This window comes from Eleutherodactylus coqui, unplaced genomic scaffold, assembly GCF_035609145.1.
Source record: "Eleutherodactylus coqui strain aEleCoq1 unplaced genomic scaffold, aEleCoq1.hap1 HAP1_SCAFFOLD_56, whole genome shotgun sequence".
In the NCBI taxonomy this organism is placed as follows: Eukaryota; Metazoa; Chordata; class Amphibia; order Anura; family Eleutherodactylidae; genus Eleutherodactylus; species Eleutherodactylus coqui.
In genome coordinates, this window is record NW_027101706.1 from 348469 (window position 1) to 372617 (window position 24149).

General features: G+C 42.3%; 1 long non-coding RNA gene across 1 annotated transcript; it reads left to right on the top strand.

The window, feature by feature from the left end:
* The first annotated feature begins 9156 nt into the window (after positions 1–9156).
* Positions 9157–12434, top strand: LOC136590891 (uncharacterized). Its single transcript, XR_010787773.1, has 3 exons — positions 9157–9240; positions 10416–10501; positions 12362–12434. It is a non-coding gene; the product is annotated as an uncharacterized lncRNA (long non-coding RNA).
* The last annotated feature ends 11715 nt before the right edge of the window (positions 12435–24149 follow it).

The window sequence follows — 24149 nt, forward strand, 5'->3', positions numbered from 1 at the left end:
TACTGGTAAAGACGAAATGATACAAGATATCTAAATGCTTTTGTTTGGTGAAGTGTTTGCTGGGAAGGTTTCATTCCCTAGCTAAAAGGTCCTCAAATTCTGTATGGGAAGGGAAGACCTTTGGGCGTCTGAAGGTAAAGGTTTTCTCAGATGAAGTAGGTGTCAGACCCTTCAGGTGAAGGTTCACTTTCACTGCAAGTATTAGGCTACCAACCAGAGAGGAGAGTTTAGAGACCTGTTCCTCATTCAAGTCCAAATCCAAGTGAGACTCAGATAGTTCGGCTTTAACGCGATGGCGATGTAGGGGTGCTTGAAGATTGCTTTGAACTAGTAGGCCTAACCTACTTCCAGGACCTACCACCGGAAAGGTACGCATGGGGAAATAGTCATTGTTTGTTACACACTGTGGCAGTAGACAGTGCGGTCCAGCCTGTGTATAATAGCATTGGACGTCAGAATTGATGGCAGCGTTTGAAGGGTTAACAAACCCCGATGAGCAGCACTGCTTCTCAAGGCTATTGTGGGCGGGTATCGGCTGTAAAAAATAGCTGACACCTGCATGGTATAGAGCGGGATCGACCCGTGATCACCCTCCATTACACACCTTGAACCTCCAGGATGTAACTATATGCCCTGCAGTGGTATGGGGTTAATGGTTATAGCGCACATTCTGATGCATGGAATGCATTAGTTACATCATCCTGCAATACTAAAGAGGAGCGGTTGTGTATAGAGTGTACTTCATTTGTGAATTTACAATGAAGGCCTATATACTGGACACAAATATGAATCCTTCCACACAAGAGAGAAGAACCCAACAACAAAGCAGGACTGATAGAAGAAATGAATGACAAGTCATGTAATGAGATATCAAATACATTGTCTCAGGTCTTTAGAATGTTATGTACAGAATATACAGACGGGGGGGGGGGGGGCACAGTTATTCAGGATGTGTGTATGGGGGCGCTGAAGAGTCAGTTCCACTCATTGCGATACTGTTCTTGTCACTGAGGGCTCTGGTCACGGTGCTGGCAAGGGAATGCAGAACTTTTCTGGACAACCTCATTCTACCGTCGGTCGGATCACGGCCAAATTATTTCACTGGTTAGATAAGGAACAGACCGTTATCATTTCACACTGTTACCTGCAAGGAAACAAAAACCGGGCAGGACATGATTTGTATTCGCTCTACTTATAGTAAATCTCCATGGTCAAACTATTGTATGTAATCACATGAAGAACCCTAAAAGAGAAGGTATATGTTTGCCTAAACTTGTGTGATCCCAGCGGGGTCTACATTCACTTTATGTAGATTTACTTCTCGAAGTTTGAGAATGGTCCAAGGCTGGACAGAAGCTTCACCTGAGGCTGAGATTCCTCACTGACAGATTAATAAACAGGGGTCATATTTGAGGGCGGCATTCATCTTCTTAGTCTACAGTCACATTTGCATTGGGGATTCCATTTTCCTTCTCTGTTTATGCAAGCTGAAAAAGGGAATCCTCTGGACAAATGGTTCAATGACCGAATGAACCCCATTGACTATAATATGGGTTCTGCTTGGCTCTTGCAGACATTTCATGTTGGATCTGCGCTGGAACTGAGCGGGATGATTAAACACAATGATAAGTGAACGAGCTCACAATGACTGTTAGTCCTGCTGAATCTCATTCTGTTATTGGCTTTTGTTTAAACCCAACAATTATCTTCACTTTCGCTCATTTGAACCATTTTTTGATGGATATCGTAATAAGGCAGCATTACTCAGAGCATCGTACTATTCCTGGCAGCCCTACTGAGTACTGCAGCATTGTCGCATTCACGTCAATGGGACGGCTAGAGATAGTCGAGCTCTTGTGTCACGGTTTTCTATTGTAAACAGAAGTGTGAACCAACACTTGGCATTATTGGAGCGTGTCTGCACTTGGGTTGTGTAGGATGATCTTGGATCACGTGTACCGTCATTACATATATTACAAGGAGCAGACTGGCTGTATGTTTATTACTAAATCTATAGCCTATATATGATTCTATCTATCGCTCTCTATCTATCTATCTATCTATCTCGCGCTCTCGTCTACCTATCGTGAGCTGCTGGGATTTCCTGGCAAAGTTTCCATTTGAGTTAATACTACTGATATGAGCAGAGATCCCAATGATAAACTCTTTCCCACACAGTTTACATATTACTAACTAGAGGTATAAATGTGAGGTTCTTGGCGCACATTTTATTCCAATTGTGCGAGCCCATCTGCCCCGTCACGGCGACCTCATTCAGATGGGTCCCTACACTAAGACTAGATTTGTAGAAGAGGAGATACTCAGATGTGGCATGTGTCACTTCTCCATGTGGCTCATGTCATCCTCTGTCAGAGCACAGAATCACATTGTCCTCTATATGCATCAATATGATGCAGAACCTTCTAATAACTGATCTAGTTTGCAGTTGTTACACTGCACACATTGTATCTATACACTTCTAGGTGGCTTTTATTCTACATTATGTGCTTCATTCCAGCAGGAGCCTTGCTGTATGCTACCTTATATAATAACACATGGACAGATAATACTGATGTGAGTGACTATACAGGTAAAGTATCACACTGCTATGGTAAAGCATTCCCCGGGAATATATAACTAGCTGCTAGATAACCCGTCACTAGAGCTCTAACCTGTTATCCTCATCTATGATCAGGAGCATCTTTACACTGTGCGCCCCCTGCAGGGCAGAACCAGAGATCAGCGCTCAGGATTCTGTAGGGTCACAGTGATGATATAAGAAGGTCAGAGCGCATGTAGTGATCAGTTATGTATCTGCTATATAAATGCTACTTACATATAACCAGAGAATCCCTATAAAGCCGACCAATTACACTGGAGATCTCCTGTTCTACATATACAGTGTCAGTATAGGGACCCATCTCCATAAGGGGCCCTGGAGGGCCTGATGGGAAGAGAAATGTCATTTACATCCTGCTCTGCTTATTTAGTGACAATACTGAGTGTAATTGGAAGGCTTTGTCCATTGCAGCTTGTCCTGTATTCTGCTTCTTCTGTACGGTCAGTCACATCAGGGTCAGAACTTATCACATAATACAGTCACATAAACATTAACAGGATACAATAAGAAGCTTATACTGAAGATACTACTATTATCTCAAGCAATTAACAATACATTATACTTTATTATATATACTGTGTACATATATACAATGACATTAACATAACATTAATTACATTGAAGAGCATCACATATACACATATTCATATAATATCCATACAGGCATAAATATACACATTACCAATGCAAACAATATATACATTAAATATATAACATGAATACATTTGTGGGCACCAATCATATATACAGATATTGATGTGCTAATGCAATACACAGAAACATTAACAGGATATAGAAACATATCACATATGTATTACAGAATTATTAGTACATGGATGTGTATGCATATATAGATACTCACAGTCTTCAGATGTGAAGGCAGCCTAACTCATGGGAGAGATGCTTTTGTTACCATTATACTCTATACATATATTATATGACAGAAATAATAGTACACAGATGTATATGCATATATAGGTACATATACACTTTTATATACTCAGTCTTCTGGCTCCCTAAGGATATAACATAAATACATGCGTGGGCATCAATCATATATACAGATATTGATGTGCTAATGCACGGAAACATTACCAGGATATAGAAACATATCACATATATATTACAGAATTAATAGTACACGGATGTATATGCATGTATAGATACAGTTACACTTATATATACTCACAGTCTTCAGATGTGAAGGCAGCCTAACCCATGGGAGAGATACTTTTGTTATATATTATATACATGGACATCAGTATATCCAAACTTTATATAAAAATAAACAGGCATAACACCAAAAAGTAAAGTACAAATATTATACGTATAAACACTGTGTGCACATTATGTGTAGATTGTGTATAAATATATCTAAAACATGTGGACATTTATAATATGTACAGACATTGCAATATTAATAATACATACACAAACACTATATACAAGAATATGTTATGTACATTGCATATGATATTACCAACATGAATATAAATTACATATGTGGACATTGCAGAATATATATACACCATTATATACATGCAGACAGTATATACAAGCAGAACAAATGAGTATTCAAAACAGGTTGTAATGCTAATGATTAACATATGTTTACGCCTTAAGGTGTAGGTTACAGACGTGCTACTATTCAGACGTGTGATTTCAAAGACACAAAAAGAATGAAACTACTAGCAGACATGTATGTGATAATGCCTCATGTCCACGGACACGCACGGTTTCAAAGTGTGGAATCCCGCAGTGGTTTCCACCCGTGCCCAAAGCCATGAGGCCTAAAAAACATTTTCTTACTTGTCCGAAGCCAGTGTGGGTCTTTTCTGTCCACGGCCAGATCTTCTTTCTTCTGCACTGCGGGTGCGCTGTGCTTTTTTTTTAACATTTAAATCTCCTGTTTTCCCGCGGATCTGCTGCACATCCACAGTGTCAGCTTCAATGGAAGCCGTCAGTGCTGGATCCACAGAAAAATGGAGCATGCTGTGATTTTTTTTTTTCCTGCATGTACGATTTGCATGCCAGGAAAAATTGACATCCACATGGTTTTAGTTATTTTGTAGTGCTAATGCATCCCTATGGGTGGCTTGATTTGCGGATCTCTCGCATGGGTGCCTCATGAGAACGAGGTGTGGGGGTACATAGAAAAACATTGCACATACAAGCATATAATATTAAACACGTTAACTATTTAGCTGCTGCTTATGCTAGCAGGGTGCTATATCTTGCCCAGGCTAGGAGACTTAATACATGTGTCCCCTTATTCATTTTAACTATTTAGCTGCTGCTTATACTAGCAGGGTGCTATATCTTGCCCAGTCTAGGAGACTTAATACATATGTCCCCTTATTCATTTTAACTGTTTAGCTGCTGCTTATACTAGCAGGGTTGTATATCTTGCCCAGGCTAGGATACTTAATACATGTGTCCCCTTATTCAGATGAAGTATTTAGCTGCTGCTTATACTAGCAGGGTGCTATATCTTGCCCAGTCTAGGAGACTTAATACATATGTCCCCTAATTCATTTTAACTATTTAGCTGCTGCTTATACTAGCAGGCTGCTATATAATAAATATATGCTTTGTATTATGCTTTCAGGGACTTATATTATGTGGGGATCTTTTTAATGTAATGTGTTTTTATGATTTGTGTATTTCTGTGTTTTTCACATTATTATACTTACCTGGCTTCCCATTGATCCCTATTATGAACTCATCTTGTCCTTTGGCTTCGGTCATGTTCTCTTGGCATCACTTGCTTTCAGCTCTATATCAACAAAATAATTTGATATTTGTGACTGATAGGCTGTGATTGCTGTGATATATCTATACGAGAGGCCACATTGACACGTAACCATAGAAAGCAAGAGAAGACCTCTATATCCTCAGAGATAAAGACCCAAAATAGGACTTACAAGTGAGGAGCCTGCGGGCAGCAAATGCCCTCCATAGGGAATAAGTGCTCGTTCACCTGGGCGTATTCGCACAACATAAAACCCACACAAATTTTGCATGCATAATCCTCAGTAAATAGAACCCATTGATCTCAATTTCATGCAATCTGCGATCGCGTGAAAAATCTGCAACATGACCTTTCCTGGTGTCATTTGTGCACCGCAAGAGCCTATTGAAATCAATCCACTCAACATTTGTGTGCGCAAACATGTGGCAAATACATGCCAAAGCCGGCAAAATAAGCGGGCATCAGTGCATTCCAGTCACACAAAATGCTGCGTATTTCTGTGGCTGAAATGCCCTTACGCCCGTGTGAATGAGCCCTAAACACAGGACAACTATAGATCTTCTACTCGAGCTTCCAGTATAGATCTCCATCACATGTCTACTAGTACTGAATGGAGAGAAGAACATCACCCACCAATAACTGACTGCACACAACTGACAACTTTCAATTTGATGACCAGCAATCCTATTGGTGGTCGTCTCCTGACGTTACTATGGCAACATAAACAATTTCTAAGGAAATACCTCTATGTCATGAGACAGCATGTACATTTACTATCTATATAGGATTGCTATTATGACGCCTATTTTCCATAAAGAATAAAACTATCAGGTAATTGGTAGTTTTGAGTTCAAGTAAAATATATTAATAAATCTATATTTTATATATGATACTGCATTTCATGTAACGCTACAGCACAGTGCACCTCCTCCCCCTCCATGCGGACTCTATAACCCAGTTCCCATCTACTTACTGTATTGTTGGATGAAGAAGCGATGTATCATTTCCTCTGGTCTCAGATGTGCCTCCACCTCTTCAGAGTCAGTGCTGTTGTTCAGGTGGCAGAGAGAGTGATGTCATACCACTTATGGCAGATGTCTTGGTTACGATGAGGTCACAACACTGGAGTTCTGTAAGTGCTTAAAGAGGTATTCCAGTAATATAAAGTTACTCATAGGATAGGGCATAACTAAAGTTACAATCAAAATTATCCCCCCCCCCTGCAAATTAGGCTTGTCAGATTTAAGAACTTACGGCTGTTTGTAAAACTCAATCAAATAAAAGCAATTTAAATAAATCTACACAACTGATATAAAAGTGGTTTCTCCAAGTTGAAGATAGAATGCCACTTTTAAAACCTCCTGCAGTCTGAGAAGTATTCAGCCCCTTCATGACGAGCGTCTTTAGGGCTTATTCAGACGACCGTATATCGGATAGGTATTCATGAGAGGGGGCAGGGCGGGGCGGGGACAGAGCTAAGTTTCGAGACCTAGCTCTGCCCTGCCTCGCCCCTCCCTTTGCAAATAGTGCCGAGGGGTGGAGAGGGCGTGGGAGCTCAGTGCACTACTCCCATCTCTTCCAGCCTCCTCCCCCTGCAGAGAGGGACACCGTATATTGGCCGGGCGTGAATACCTGGCCAATATACGGTCGTCTGAGTAAGCCCTTAGGCTGTATTTACACCAGCGGTAATAATCCGGGGGTTCTGTGTTGTTGCGCCGCGCACAGAACCTGCGTGTTTAAAGAACCAATTATTTTCAGTGGATTCGCTCTCATCCAGCAATGTTTCGCTCGTACCAATACAGTGAAAGTGAAAAATCACAGTTTGTCTTATTTTTGGGTGATTTTGTCTGCAAGGATCACCCAGTATTCTGTAGAGGAGACAAAAATACTGCATTACACTCATCTGCAAATGCAGTTCTCATGAGTTTGATGTGTTTTTCCATTTTAACTATTGAAGGCATGAGCAATTGTTTTCATGAGTGACAAACACGTTCAGCGATGCAAATCGCACGTTTTTAAAGGGGAAGCGCATTGCAGAAGCCTGTAAATCTGCGGTTTACGAGTGCGATATAGGTCTGAGTTATCACACTTGCCTGTGTACATATAACCTCATGCCCCATTTACATGAAACAACTGTCGGCTAAACGATCTGCGCGAACATGTGACGTCACCGCTGGTTGTTCGCGCTCGTGCAGAACGTTTAGACAGGCAGATCATCACATTCTGTGAGAAGCACGGAGCGGGGGGGTTAGTCGCAGCGAGAAGTAAGCAAACAGCAATGATTATTATGCTGGTTGAAACGAAAAGTAAACTAATAGCGCACGATGGCTGCGCATTTACACGCAAGGATTACGGCGCAATTTCTTTTGTTTGAACTAATTTAGAATGGAGCATTAGTACTTAGTAGGGCAGCGTCTGGCTTCCAGCTGTGTCTCTAGGGGCGTTCAGCGCCTCGTTATCTTTCTGTATCCCTTTCCTTGTCTATAAAAAGTAATAATCTCTTCTCTTAGGCCCAATGCCCATGGACGGACTTTTGCTGCGGAATTCGCAGTCAGACGCCCGCCGCGAAATCCGCAGCAATGTCCGTCCATTGACATGCAATGTTAAAAGATTCTTCCCTGCCCACTGGCGGAAATTAACTGTGATTTTCCGTTTGCGGGGGTGAGTCGCAGCAGGTTCTATTTAGTGCAGAAAAACGCACAGACAGTTTCCATTGCAGTCAATGGAAGCTGACCGGCCGTCAGCACTTTCGCAGTAGTATCGCAGGAATCCGTGTTAGAGCCCAGCGCTGGTGCGTTACGCCCTGCCCCAGCCGAAACACTCGTAGCGGATCCGGATAGGCGAGTATAGAGTCTCTGGGGGTCACCAGGTCTGATTCCGCTGTGAGATTTCGCAGTCGGATTCCGACCCGGCCGCGGGCAGGAGGACTTACAGGGGTTTTCCAGGGAAATACTATTGAAGATCTTTCCTCGGGATATCAATAGTTGATCGGCTGGGGTCTGTTAATGGGTGTCTCTCGTCTACCCATCTCACACCTACCGCCTCCCACCTACCTGTCTCACATCTCGCATCTATAGTCTATGCTTATTTAACCCCTTCAGTTCTGTGTAAATGTCTCTTCTCAGAGTCAGTGCTGACATTTTCACTACAGGATACGGTTTACTAGTAGATACATGACTATAAATGTGCTTTCAGGCCAGCTGTCACCTTTCTGTTCAGCGGCTCACTGTAAATAGATGTTTCTCATATTCTATTATATACACACAATTTTACAATCTCCTGTAATTGATGCTTATGTCTTCCGTTCCGAAGCAAGTGTGTGCATAGAGCTGTATAAAAATGAGAAATCAGTACGGTATGTAATCTTTAATCCTTAAAAGGAAGCTGTCACTAGGTTCATGCCACCCAAACCCACGGGCAGCATGAACCCAGGACAGAGATGCCCATTTGGCATGTGTCTTGTTTTATTCTGAACCGCTGCTGCGCTACAGAAAGAAATCTACTTAGAAGTTTGACGCAACACTCAAGTGAGGGGGCCGAGCCGCAGCGGGCGCTCCTTGCCGGTAGTATCCAGCCTTGGCAGATCTTCTCCTTGCTTGTGTATATTGAGTATTATTTTTGTATACCATGTGTGTTATCGGTGGGGAAACTCATTTAATATATTCTGTAAGGGAAAGGAGTATAGATTGTATATTCTCTAAATGTTGTTGGGCTAATTATGCATCTGTCAGACCCGTCTTACATATTTAATCTTCCCTCTCAAATGCTCTTGTTTTATTTCTAGTTGCATAAAAAGAAATCCTGCAGATCATGAATAGAACCATCTCAAAGCCAAGAGAAACCCAGAGAGAAAACAGTCCTGTAACCGGTAATACATGTATAATATTAAAGTGCAGTGCTAAATGGAAGCCAATTAAAGTCTAGTGAAGTAGAATACTTCACAAAGATCTGTTACCGGGTCGGAGGGAGAAGGGGGTATATAACCTGCAGTTGTTCTCTGCCGTCCCTCTGATCCATTGGTTCTGGGTACTGTTTTTGGTTGTCTAAGGTGGCTGATATAACCTGCTATACCTGCTCTCTGATTGGCCAGCACTGATCACATGAGCAACACTGGTCAATCAGAGAGCAGTGCACAGTATACATTAGATAGTTAGAAAACTGCAACAGCCATCTTGGGCGCCTGAAAAATGTGACCTGGAATTCGTGAATCGGATAGATGGCAGAGAAGAACAACTGCAAGTAATATACCCTCCTTCAGTCCAGGGTAGAAGTTTGGTCCTGAAACCAGAGGGTTGCTATAAAGCACTAATCTCAGGATTGTCTTGGCACCTATCCACAAAATAGGTGCCGAAAGTCTGATTGGTGGTGAGGGTCTCGCCACCGAAACCAGCACTGATGCCAAGAACAGGGTCGCCGTATCCGCCTCTCCTGGTGCATGAATGAAGGTGCGGATGACTGTTTGCTTCTGCTCAATTCCTTTCAATCGGGCTGCCGGAGAAAGCTCAGGACAAGCACTTAAGCAGGACCACAGAATGTAATGGACTGGCATTGTACATGCTCAGCCGCCACACTAGTCAAGCTGCTCCTCACTGCGGGGTTTGAAGTGAGCAGCAGAGAGGGACACGGGATTGGCGTTTTTGGGATCGGTGGGTGTCCCAGTGGTGAGATTCGCGCTGCTGATCAGACTTTATCAACTGTTCTGTGGATAGGTGGTCGGTCCGTTCTGGAAATACCCATTTACAACTAAAAAAACAAGTCCTCCTAGCCAATGTTATATTCCAGTACCGGCCTGTGGAAGTGGTTTTATCCTTCCACTTAGTAGACATTGCTGAGTAGTTTGTAAACCCGATCACTAAACTGAATCATAAACTAATGCTTAATTTTCTAGAATTTTTTTTCAGCTCTATGCTGAATTAGGGGAAAAAAGCTATTCATACTTTGATCTGTTGCTCTTAAGAAGCTAGTGGTACACTTGATGGATGAACTGTACTTTTCCCGCAATATCATGGTAGAAATTGTTACCATTTCTGCTTCGTTTTCTAGACACTGTCCAAGCGCCATTGTCCAAGAGAACCAGATTTGTTGGACCTGGAGGATATCATTTTAAAAAAACCTTCAAGCTGAAACAGGTGAGTGACACAGCTTCACCCCTTTGTGTATTATGGCTTGGTGGGTCTGAGGTACTTAGAGGAGGGACCGTTGTCTGAGATTGTCCATCCATTAGGCCGCCATATGATTACCATGTATTACGTGTGTTCTGTATGCCCGTATGAAAGGTGGTAACTCGCAGGCAATTAATCGCATTGCCTTACGCAGTTCCTCTCAAATTAGCGTATCGGAATTGTGTAATACATGAGCGCAAAACAGAACGCAGCATGTTGTATTTTTGCCACATATATGCACATGATAGAGCCAATACGTGTATATATATATATATGGGCTTGTATATACACATACCCATATGCAATTACATTGGGGTGAGCGCCCCCTAAGGTAGATTGGTCAGTTTTAAATGTGTTAGTGGTAACCCTTACTAGGCTGTAAAGAAAGGGTGAGTCAGGGTGATGATGGGGAATGTATGTCTGCTTAACAATTGTGTTTTATTAATGGTGTCATGTCTGAGCTGAGGTAGCTGAGCTCTGAGGTGACTGGGCGCTGCTCTGAGGTGACTGAGCTCTGAGGTGACTGAGCGCTGCGCTGAGGTAACTGAGCTCTGAGGTGACTGAGCGCTGCGCTGAGGTAACTGAGCGCTGCAGGAGACTGTTCTGAGGTAACTGTCCACTGTCAGCTCTGAGGTAACTACTGCTTGGTATCTGTCAGCTGCGAGATAACTGACCGCTGTATGCAGACTGTCGGCTGTGGGGTAACCGGAGGATGAGGCTGTGATGACCGGAGGAACAGAGATGGTTAATAATGGTTACTGGGAGGTTGGTGTTTCCTCAGTGTAACTAGTTAGGTGGTTGTTAGACATCCTTGGGGTGCCTCACCACCTGGATGTAACTAGTTAGGTGGTTGTTAGACATCCTTGGGGTGCCTCACTACCTTGGTGTAACTAGTTAGGTGGTTGTTAGACATCCTTGGGGTGCCTCACTACCTGGATGTAACTAGTTAGGTGGTTGTTAGACATCCTTGGGGTGCCTCACCACCTGGATGTAACTAGTTAGGTGGTTGTTAGACATCCTTGGGGCGCCTCACTACCTCGGTGTAACTAGTTAGGTGGTTGTTAGACATCCTTGGGGCACCTCATTACCTCGGTGTAACTAGATAGGTGGTTGTTAGACATCCTTAGGGCGCCTCACTACCTCGCTCTAACTAGTTAGCTGGTTGTTAGACATCCTTGGGGCGCCTCACTACCTCGGTGTAACTAGTTAGGTGGTGGTTAGACATCCTTGGGGCCCCTCACTACCTCGGTGTAACTAGTTAGGTGGTGGTTAGACATCCTTGGGGCACCTCACTACCTTGGTGTAACTGGTCAGGTGGTTGTTAGACATCCTTGGGGCGCCTCACTACCTCGGTGTAACTAGTTAGGTGGTTGTTAGACATCCTTGGGGCACCTCACTAACTCGGTGTAACTAGTTAGGTGGTGGTTAGACATCCTTGGGGCACCTCATTACCTCGCTGTAACTAGTTGATGAGGTCACTGTCATGTGATCAGGGGCGGAGCATGTAACTCACCGACAGACGGGTGGTCGTTAGTATTTTGATTGTTTTTTCAATCAACATATGTAATGCCTAATAAATTAACCCATACAAGGGAAAGCATTGGTTTTACTAGTCGCGCTATGGTCTTGAAGGGGTCCAGCTCGAAAAAGGCCTTATTGATCAGAACTTACCGTGCATTCACAAGGTTAAAGGGAAAAATCTATTTCTACATCTTACAAAATCAAATGTGGATTCTGGAGTAAAAGCCTGAACGTGTTACACATAATTTACGTTGTTTACTACCTGCCTTCTCCTGATTAATGGTATTTGTCTTCCATTCACTCTAGGCAACCCTGTGTCAGCAGTAGTTACCTGTAATCTTTTTGTCGTACCAGCACTAAGAAAGATGCAGGGAATCCTGGATCCAAGACCTACAATCATCAAAGCCAGGGTATTTATACCGCCCATGTTATATGGAGAGCGGAATTCGTATCTGCCGTTCCATCGCTATTTATTGCAGTCACCCCTATTAGGAAATGTTATACACCTCTAAAACAGTGTGTGTTTCATGTCCAAGTGTCTAGTGAGGCGGCTCTATACACGTACAAAGGGTCTTTATTTTGAGAATTTACCATATAAAGCAGTTATATGACTTTACATCAACATGAATGTCTCTGTATATGAAGACACAAAATAGCTGCTCAATTTCCATTACTTTGCCGCTGTTTGAAAACTTATATTGTTTTTGTTTTATAAGTAAATGTTAAAGTGACCCTCCAGTTTTCTGGACAAAATTCTGCAATGGAGCCGGAGGAGGAACGTGGGTGTGTATATTATCTGCAGTTGTTCTTCTCTGCCGTCTTTCCAATTTGCAGTTCCAGGTCCTCTTTTCGGGCATTCAAGATGGCCGATTCAGTCTTCAATCTAGCTAATCTCTACAGTGTATTGGTAGTCTTAGACTAACGATGCATTATACCTGTTCGCTGACTTGCCAATGGACAATCAGAGAGCAGTGCATTAGGTAGTTAGAAAATAGCTGTAGCCATCTTGGACAGGTGGAGCCACGGCCTGAAACTGGCAGATTGGGAGGCGTGGCATAGAAGAACAAGTGCAGGTAATTTACCCTCCACTTCGTTAGGTACAAGGACAGAATTTTGAAGGTTTACTTTAAGAGGGATTTTCAACGATGGGATGTTTCAACGGTGGGGGTATGACTGCTGGGACCCCCAGTGTTCAGTGTTCCTGAGACTGGGGGACCTGCGTCCCGCTTATTTCACAGTTCAGCATACATCGTCTCGCTTCTGCAGGGAAGCAGGGAATAGAGCTGCTGGTCACACAGAACAGGCTGATTCCTCTCAACGGTGCAGGCAGATAGCCGAGTGCTGTGCTGTGTTTGCCTATATGTCTGACCTATTGAAATGAATGGAGTAGTGCCACTCCATTTATTTCAACGGGGCAGACAGAAATAGCCGAGTGCTGTGCTCGACTATTATTGTCTGCTTCATTCATTTCAAAGGGGCAAACAGCCAAGCACAGCAATCGGACGATCCCACTGATCTATCAGTTTTCACTGGATGGGTGAAAACTGGAAAAAATGTCCCATCGCCCGGAATACCGCTTTAAGGAAAAACTCCAGGTAAATGTGTATGTGATTAAGGCCGATTTCACATCGGAGTCGGAGGTTCAGTCGCAGATTCGGCTCAAAGTACTGGAAGAAAAAGTGCTGCATGCAGAGCTTTTTCTTTCATCTAAAGTTAGGCAGCCGAGTGGAAAACAGACGGACCTCATTATAATCAATGGGGTCTGTCTGGTGCTTGTGGTGCTGTCCAGAGAATGAGCCATTTGGTTGCGGAGATTCCCCTTTCCTGCTCCCCGAACAGAGCACAAAAGTGGAACCATGGCTGCAGATATAAAACCACCCTAACTTTACACTATACGGTCTTTGTGTTCCCCAATTTCACTACTACAATATGTTGCTAACAATTGGAGGATGTTATGTTAAAGGGGTTGTACTGTTTTAAAAAAAAAAACATTTTCGTGTACCCTATTAGGGAATTATGAGTTAACCCTTTCCAATCAACTGTCTGACAGCTTCCGACATTCTGATTAAAGCCTGAAGACGTCCGACAGGGTATTTTTACTGTATATTGTCGGCTGCTCCGTCATCAGAGCCTCTTAGGTACACCACATACTGCAGTGCTGGTTTTAGCCAGCAGGTGGCGCTCTTGTATAATGACAGAAAGAAAAAGCCTCATAGGAATCCAAAATTAGATTAGAAGAGGGCATTGAGGGTCCCTGTCTCCTGAGGAGTGGAGAGCAGTTAGAAAGAATGTCTCCTGATCTGGAGGACTTGACCTGCCCTGCATTACACAGACCTCTTACTCATTTTAATGGGCTGTGTGTAATGCTCAATTTCACCATGGCTTATTTTTGTGCTTGAAGAAACTAGTAATTTAATTGGTATGCAAGCAGAACACCAGCTCCACTTGTACGGAGTTACATCCTGTATTATTCTCCAGAGCTGCATTCCCAATTCTTCAGGTTTCATTGCCAAAATACCCTATGATTTATTACTGGATGTATGTCTGGATATATATTGGCATATTTGGGAAATGTGATTTTCACATCAGGCACTGAATAGTTTCACTGCATCATAGGAGTGCAATGGGGACCAGCAGAATTATGGGCACAGCTCTTGATTATAATGCAGACTGTAAGTCATGATCAGTACAAGATAAGTAATGCTATATATTTACAAAGTCCTCTTTAGACCATTCCTTTTTGTTAGAAGGGACCCTCATTAAAAATAAGCTAATCCCAGTTTGTCCAACTGCTGGACCCCAAGCAAACCACTGGAATCTATGAGGGAAAAGACAGCAAGGGGAACTTCTACACTTGTCCATTGCTATCAGTGGCATGTCTGTGTAATACATAGATGTGTCTGTTTTTTCAGATGCTCCTAGCTGCCGCTCTTCACTCTCGTAGATGGTATTTAAAGTTGGACAGATGATTGAAATACAACAAGAAAAATAGGTGAATATGACTGAATATAGGAGAACATTTTCTTTTCTGTCTTGCAGTTATCTTGTGATGTAAAGTTGGATCCTCGCCCAGAGTACCATCGCTGCATACTTACGTGGCATCACCAAGAGCCACTGCCTTGGGCACAAAGTACAGGTCTCTATTGACTACATATAACTGGACACTTCTATCAGTTAGGTTGTACTGGATATTTTAATAACATTGCCATCAACTTGATAATATAACTAGCAGATATCACACAGTCAGAAAGTGCCATGGCGGGGTGCCCACCCCTACAGCTTCTAACAAAAAATAACTGCATAACCGGTAATGGAAGCCACCATTTTCTTTTCTTAGGGTAGCTTTTCACAGGATGACTTTCGGGTATGTAAGCGTTCGAAAGCCATTCCAACAACTAAGACTTCTGTACTTTCACACAGGAGCGATAGTCGTTCAGTTAATGGAGGCGAAGCGCGCTGGAGATCTCTTCCGGCTGTCAACCTCCGTTTACTGTGAACAAACAGTTGTTCAATGAGAACTCACTAGTTGCTTTGTTACACTTAGCCAAAACAAAATGATCAATGAGCAATTTCTCGCTCAATCGAATCCTGCGTTATTGCACAGAAAAACTATCAGTCAAAATTGCTAGTTCGAACGATTTTTCAGCCAATAGTTGGCACAGGTGAAGCCACCCTTAGGCTCCTTTTAGACTTGTAAAGGTTGATTTCTATTAGCCCTGCAAGGAAGAAGAGGGATTTGAATGGAAATATGCTGGTGGATGACTCGCTATAAAGCAAAAAGAATTTATCATATCAGTCATGGAAGAAGTAAAAAAAAAACTGACCAAATGGTGGCAAGAACCATTTTTAGGAAAGGTTCCTATAGCTTGCTTGTATGGTAAAGCGTTAACAGTCGATGTGGCAAAACATTGCAAAAAGAACAGGCGTGGTGCATAATATGGTGTAAAAATACATTGGGATGAAATGGAAATCCGCTGGCTCTATTCTATATTGTATCATCAGGAGATCTGAAAATCCTTTAGCTGGAAACCTGACCTTGATTGCCAAACAGACATTACTCAACCCGTCACCACAATAGATGACCACTAAGGGTCCCACTACCTACATCAAGAAAGTCAGAGGAGTCAACTTGAATTATACACAGTATATTGTACCTTACATTGTTTTAGTTTTTACTTTATGTTCCTAAGGACCAAAAAAATGGATGCCAGGTTTGGAAAATCTTTTTATAGTTCCCATAAATATCATAGAATCGTGGATTTGGAAGGGACCTCCATGGTCATCCGGTCCAACTCCTTGCTCAATGCAGGATCACTAAATCATACCAGACAGATGTCTGTCCAGCCTCTGTTTGAAGACTTCCATTGAAGTAGAACTCGCCACCTCCCGTGGTAACCTGTTCCACCCATTGATCACCCTGACTGTCGAATATCTAATTTGTGTCTCCTCCCTTTCACTTTCATCCCATTGCTTCTAGTCTTTCCTTGTGCAGATGAGAATAGGGCTGATCTCTCTGCACTGTGACAACCCATCAGATATTTGTAGACCGCTATTAAGTCTCCTCTCAGCCTTCACTTTTGCAAGCTAAACATTCCCAGATGCTTTAACCGTACCTAACAGGACATGGTTTGCAGACCGCTCACTATCCTGGTAGCTCTTCTCTGAACTTAATCCAGTTTGTCTATTTTTTTAAAAATTGGGGTGCCCAGAACTGGACACAGTATTCCAGCTGAGGTCTGACTAAGGAAGAGTAGAGGGAGATAATTACCTCATATGATCTAGACTCTATGCTTCTCTTAATACATCACAGAATTGTGTTTTTCATTTTTGCTGCTACGTCACAGTGTTGACTCATGTTCAGTCTGTGATCTATTAGTATAGTCAACTACTTCCTCCAGACCCTAAAGACGAATAACCCATCACACTAGAAGGTTAATCATTAGCCACTAGGTAGAGTAAGCTGATTAATGAACCAGTCTTTACATTATGTCGACTGATCCAGACACCAAGAACTCCCATATAGGAAATGTCCATTGTCATCTTGTCTTACGAGGAGTGTGCTAACGTCTATGTCTTCTCCACGCAGGTAATCAGATGAGCAGTCGCCTGATGAGTATGCGCAGTGCCAATGGACTGTTGATGCTACCTCCAAAGACAGAGCAGTATGTGGAACTTCACAAGGGAGAGGTGGTGGATGTCATGGTCATCGGAAGGCTATGATGACAAAAGCAAGAGAGAAGCATTGATGCATGTCCACATATCATTGACTGTATCCTGTAATATGCAACGGCACAGCTAGTTTTTATGATTTGGATAAAGTTGATCAGTGTAGTCAACATCTTGAACTAAATTTCAAAAACTGACTTTGAGGAGAAAAACTGAAAAAAAAATCCCCCCCCCCCCCCAAAAAACCTTATAAAAAAAAAACTCTTATAAAACCTTATTCTGATTATATCAAGGCAACTTTTCCTTCATTGCAATTGCTTTGTGTGTTAAAATGCTAGGTCTAATAGCAGTAGCTTTTAGTAGACAGCAGTAGATGCCTGCAAAAGTTGTGTTTCTCTCATCCTTAAAGTACAAATACTTAAGCTCTTAACCAAGGCTGTCTGCTTACTTTATACTAGCTTAGATGACACTGCTGTTTCCCTTATCAGTATGCTTCATAACCGCTTCACAAGAGAGCTCTGCTTGTTCTTTATCTTGTATAACGTGTTGATGTGCCAAGTGGTTGCATCTGGATCCAGACTCCCATCTTCTTAACAAGGAGGAGAGACGTCCTGGCAATCACTCCGCTCAGTACTATTGGGCAGTAACTGAATACCTTTTCTTTGAAAAAAAAATTGCTTCCTTAAGTGCTGACAGCCTTTTTAACCAATACATTTAAGAAATGTACAGGAAAAAAAATCAAAAACTGATCTTGTACAGATTACAGTGTACCAGCATTCATGTGGAGAAAAAGAAGCAAAGAAAATACTGAAGAACTCTGTACCATAACATTTTCTGTAATGATATTGAAACAAGATGAATTAAATCCTTGACCATTATTTAAAAAATAAATAAATAAAATCTGTTCTTCTTTTGTCCTATGTTTCCTGACTTCAAAAAAGTGTAGTAGAGAATGTACAGCGCTGCTCCATCTCCGCAGTGATGAGTTTCTTTTTACTTTTATTGCTTTACTTTTTCTGTTGTTTTCGCCGAGTACTTTTTGACGAACTTTTATAAAGTTTCCTCGTAACGATGGAAGTAAAGTTATTCAGTTTGTTGTTGCCAAATCCTATGACCAACGATATAGTTAGAAAAAACACATGGATGCCATTGTATGCTGGTTTTGAAGATACAAAAATACAGTCAGGATCTAGATGATACATTGTTTTGTTTTCTATGGAGGATGCGCCTTTTATTATTAGGAGGATGTGGGTTGGTCCAATCATATTCTGTGGTAGTGTATATGCATAATTCTTGGATTCTGCTCTTGACTTATAATTTTATTGTTTTTAGTACTGTACCAAAAAAAATGTATCCAGATGTATCCCATAAAGACATATATACTTTTGGTGTATGTTGGTAGGTAAAAGTAAAGTCCCCTGGTGCAAGCACAGAGTCATGACTGACTCCTAGGGCCACGTCACGTCATGACATTTTCTTGGCAGACCGTTTTTGCCGTGTGGTTTGCCATTGCCTTCCCCAATGTTCGTACCCATACACATTAAACTTAAGTTGATGAAAATGGACAATATCAAGCAAAATCCTCATTCATAAGGTTAAATTTAACAATCAACAATTGTTTCATCTGACAAATCGCATACACTCATCTAGTCAGATAGTTGACTGCACTGTGGTGTAAGCTGGGTGCTAGAATAGGAGTTCCATCTGATATATGTAAGTAAGAACTCTGCATTATATGGTGCCATACACGTGACCGATGTCTTCTCCTTCGTGCAATTCAGCTAATCCTTTGTGATGATATTTGATTACCAGTAACAATTGTTTGAAAAGGGTCCAAATATGTGAGTGGAATGAAATGTTACTGACTTAGGATTGCCTGTCTAATGAAACCCTCACATCTACAATTGTATGTTGGAGTACAGAGCTCTTTCTTAGACATACAGACCTTGTCTGGAAATCTTTGTCCAAGGGTGAGGCAAAAGATTCGAAGAATCATGCACAAAAGCTCATTAGTCTGTCGCCAAGTGTCATTGAACTAGTATGGCCAGTTTGAACAACTGTGGCAGCCAACACGGACTTACAAATGTATGGCTACATCTGTGAAACAATCATTCACTAGATGAAAATTTAACGACTGATCAACCACCTTCTATACGTCTTTGTACATGAGCTGACAATCTGGCATGAACGATCACATGAACACCCTTTTGCCTGACTTTTGACCTATGTAAAGCTGTACCTGATCCACCATTTAATAAGCAAACATTTGTTCAGCAGCTGGTCGCAACTTTCATGCAGCTGAACAAAATCATCGCCAGCTGCAAACCTCATGATGTCAACAAGGGATGTGGTGCCGACAGCAATGATTCTCTATGTGGGACAAACGATTAGTCCTGCAGAAGGTTTGAATCAGCTTATGTAAAGGCTTGGTATACAAGTGCCAATGATTTGGCGCTTGGCTACCGGAGCAAATTGCTCCATGCAAAATGCACTTAAAGAGCCTCTGTCTTCAACTGTTGGCCCCATGAACTGTATAATGGGCCTCAAAGATAAAGGGACGGGGGATCAGGTAAGATGCTTTTTATAGCCACAGGGTCCCTGTTCCAGGACTGTGTTTCTGAGAAATTAGTGTTCGCATATATATGGTGACACTCTTCCCAAGGCTGTGTGCGCCCACTCTCCTAAAGAGATAGATGGGAGAGCGTATGCGCACAGCCTTCTGATATGGTCACTGTGTGTGTGTGTGCTGATTTCTCAGGGGCCCAGCACTGAAACAGGGGACACTGAGTATAATAAGCAGACCACCGGCCCTCACCTTTGAGCCCCATAACTTAGTTTACAGTTAGTGATGACAGAAGCCCTTCAACTAATGTGAATGGCCACCTTTACTTTAGAAATGCTGTATTATATGCTGTATGATTAGATATTTTTAAACATATTTTGCCATCTATAATTGCAATGAAAATTGTTCAATCCCATTGCAAGTTTATTTGCCAAATTTACAAACTTTCAGCTGTTTGCAAAAAAGCAGGGGATGAACAATTTAAATAGCTCAACACAACTAACATAAGTGGTTTCTCCAAATACAACACAAAATATAATTTTTCATGACTACTGCACTTTTAGAATTATTCACCTTCCTCCCTCAATAAAATCCCTCATGGGAGCACACATTTGCAAATTAGGTGTTGTCTTAAGCACACCTGATGCAACTAATCAAGGGCTTTATTATCTATCTGGACTAGATAGAGGTTTGTGGACGACATTTGACTGCATGTTAGAAATATGGTTAAAGGCCCATTTAGACACAACAATTATCGCTCAAAATTCGCCTTTTGAGCGATAATCGTTATGTTTAACTGCACTGACTTCATGCAGTTTTCGTTAAGCTGTCGCTCAACGTTGTCTTTCAGCATGCTGAAAGACAACAATGAGCCTTATCGGGGATTCACAGCGGGATACAGCTGATACTATTGTTTCAGCTGTATCCCGCTCCCTGCTGACAGGCTGGGTATGAAGAACACAGCTGTCTAGCTGCGTTCTCCATACCCTTCTCGGGGCGTTCGGCTGGATAACAGCCGGGCGCTACATGCAGAAAACAGCTGGATGCAGAAGACAAGCAGGGCCACCCCGCTTGTCTTCTGCATCCTCCGCTCCGAGCGCTCGGCTGTATGACAGACGGGGGCTCCCAGCGGGGAACAGCTGGATGCAGAGAACAAGTGGCTCCCCGCTTGTCATCTGCATCCTCTGCTGGGATCGCAAGGTGATCGCTCAACGTTTGAGCAATCACCTTGTGCTTAAATGACACAACGATTATTGCTGAAAAGTCGCTCAAAAGACATCTTTCGAGCGATTATTGTTGTGTCTAAATGGGCCTTAACATAGTATGTTAGGCTGAAAGAAGACAATGTCCATCTAGTACAACCTGTTTCCAACCCCCTCTCCCCGGAAAGTGAAGACATCATTGCATAAACAAGGAAAATTATATAAAAAGTTAGCAAAGGCACTGACTGTTCCTATAGATACAGTTGGAAGCATAGTTTGCAAGTTTAAAGTTAAAGACACACTGGCTACACTACCTAAATGTGACAGAAAGAGGAAGCTATCACCGGCTGACACCAGATTCCTAAACAGGTAGGTGGTCAAATACCCTTGTATAACTGCAAAACACCTGCAGCAAGATTTGGTGGCAGCAGATACTGCGGTTTCAATTTGCACAGGAGTACAGCTCTACTGACCCAAAGCACAAGAAAAGTCAGCTCATGCCTAAAGCCATATAAATAAGCAACAGAAGTTTTGGGATTCTGTTCTGTGGAACATGAAACAAAAGTGAAACTTTTCAGGCCTGTGGATCAGCGGTATGTTGGGAAGAATAAAGCATATGCTAAAAAGAACCCCCTGCTACAGTGAAGTATGGCCGTGGCTGGGTGATACTCTGGGGCTGCTTTGTGTTGTTCTGGCTCTGGAAACCTCCAGTATGTAGAGGGCAAGATGGATTCAATCAAGTATCCAGGGCATCTTAGAAGAAATCATGCCTCTGTGAGGAAGCTGAAGCTTGGATGTCATTGGACCTTTATAATAGGACAATGATCCCAAACATACCTCAAACTCCACCAAGCCGTGGTTTCAGAAGAAGTCCTGGAAGCTTCTGGAGGGGTCTTCACAGTTGCCTGACTTGAACCCCGTAGAAAAAAATCTTTTGCGGGATGTGAAGAAGGCAATTGCAGCATTCAAACCCAAGAATATTGGTGAGCTGGAGGCCATTATCCATGAGAAATTGGGTAAGAGTCCTCAGGAACGCTGTCAGAAGCTGCTGTCGGGCTATGCATCACGGTTACAGCAGGTCATAACAGCAAAGAGCTCTAATTAGTACTAAAGACAATTCTCATGAGGGGGTTGAACAATTCTGAGACTGCAGGATTCTTTAAAAGTGTCATTTTGTGTTGAATTTGGAGAAGCCCCCTGTTATATTAGTTGCATTGAGATACTTAAATAGTTTTTGTTAGTTTTAGTTTTTTCTTTGCAAAGAGCCGGGAGTTCGTAAATTTAGCAATGAAACGTAATTTGGGGGTGAATAATTTTGATTGCAACTGTATATGATCAAACATGGTATGAATAGAACCCAAGGCAGGAAATACAATATTTGGGATCACAGTAAGAGTCAATAGAATTATTCTAGGTTAACGTATATTCAAAGCCTAATTTATTTTCCTTTCCATGAATATTTTGTATGTGGGTGTGTTTGTCGGGGGGGGGGGGGGGACATAATATATAAGGAACTTCTGCTGCAGCATTGAGGCTCGTGAAGGAAAAAAAGGAGGTGATTGGTTGGTTAAACTCTTTCCTATTGATGCTATGAAGGTGTTCAAAGCTCTAGTGCATATAACATTTGCAAAAGGGAAGCAGAATAGCCAGAGCAGGCACAAATATATTCAGTATTTTTATGCACTTGCACGAATGGGAAGGGGGGAGTAGTGGCACCTGGTGAGGAGCTCCTTTGTCTTTTGCTCTATGTACACCCATTTGTGTATTCCTATGGTTGAGAAATAAAATCTTGTTCTTTGCCTGGTTAGTGATTCCGATGATGGAATCAAGCATATTGTGTTGGAGTTACTTTTAAAAAATACTATTAATGTCTCAAGAGGACTGCCCTTAAAGGGGTTGTTCAGTTGTCAATTGTTGATGGCCTATTCTTAAGATGAGTGATCAATAGTAGAGAGGCGGGAGGCAGACCCACCGATCAGCTGTTCTCTGGGCTGGTGCACTCAGCTGATTTCCGCAGAAGTGTACAGCTCTGTTCCCACTGCAGTAACCCATCTTGGTATTGCATGCCAAGTGCCCATTCATTTAATTGAGAACTTAGCTAGCAATACCAAGCCAGGCCAGTGCAGTTGGAACAGAAATCAGCTTGGTACTTGAGCTCACTGACCCACAAAACAATCGACCGGTGGGGGTCCCTGGCACTAAACCCATCCCGAGAAAACGCCATCAATAATTTACCTCTTTAAGCTTGAAGATGGCCATACACCTCCCTGTAGAGATGCGTTGTTCAATATCATTCAATAGGTGAGAGCGACAAGCTGCTGTCAAACCAATCTGATCAGCTTCTATGAGGAGGTAAGTTCTAAGCTGGATCATGGTAAGACACTAGATATTGTACTGTATGTCCTGATTTTTCCAAACCATTTGATATTGTGACACATAAATGGTTGGGACATAACATGAGAATGCTTGGTCTGGTGGAAAATGTGTCTTTGGGCTCAGTGATGGAAAACAGTTGTTACTAAAGGCAAGGATTTAAGCCTGAAGAAGAACCCTGCGTTGGTTCTGAAATACTTTGTCCAGTTTTGAGCACCCCACTCTAAAAAAAGACATAGGCAAACTGAAGCAAGTTCAGAGAAGAGTTACCAAGATTGTGAGCCGTCTGCAAATCATGTCCTATGAGGAGCAGTTAGGAGATATGGGAATGTTTAGCTTGCAAAAAAGAGGGCTGAGAGGAGACTTAATAGCTGTCTACAAATATCTGAAGTGCTGTCACAGTGCAGAGGGATCAGCCATATTCTCATCTGCACAAGGAAAGACTAGAAGCAATGGGATGAAAGTGAAAGGGAGGAGACACAAATTAGATATTCGACAGTCAGGGTGATCAATGAGTGGAACAGGTTACCACGGGAGGTGGTGAGTTCTACTTCAATGGAAGTCTTCAAACAGAGGCTGGACAGACATCTGTCTGGTATGATTTAGTGATCCTGCATTGAGCAAGGAGTTGGACCAGATGAGGAACTTCTGGTCTTGGAACGGAATAAAATTGCTGATTCAACTGCCAAGCTGTCTGTCAATGTATCAATTATTAAAGCAGGCTGCAAACTCTTAATGTGATGGTATCTGAAGCCTCAAAGACTGTCCTGTATGTTTCCTAGGGTATCAG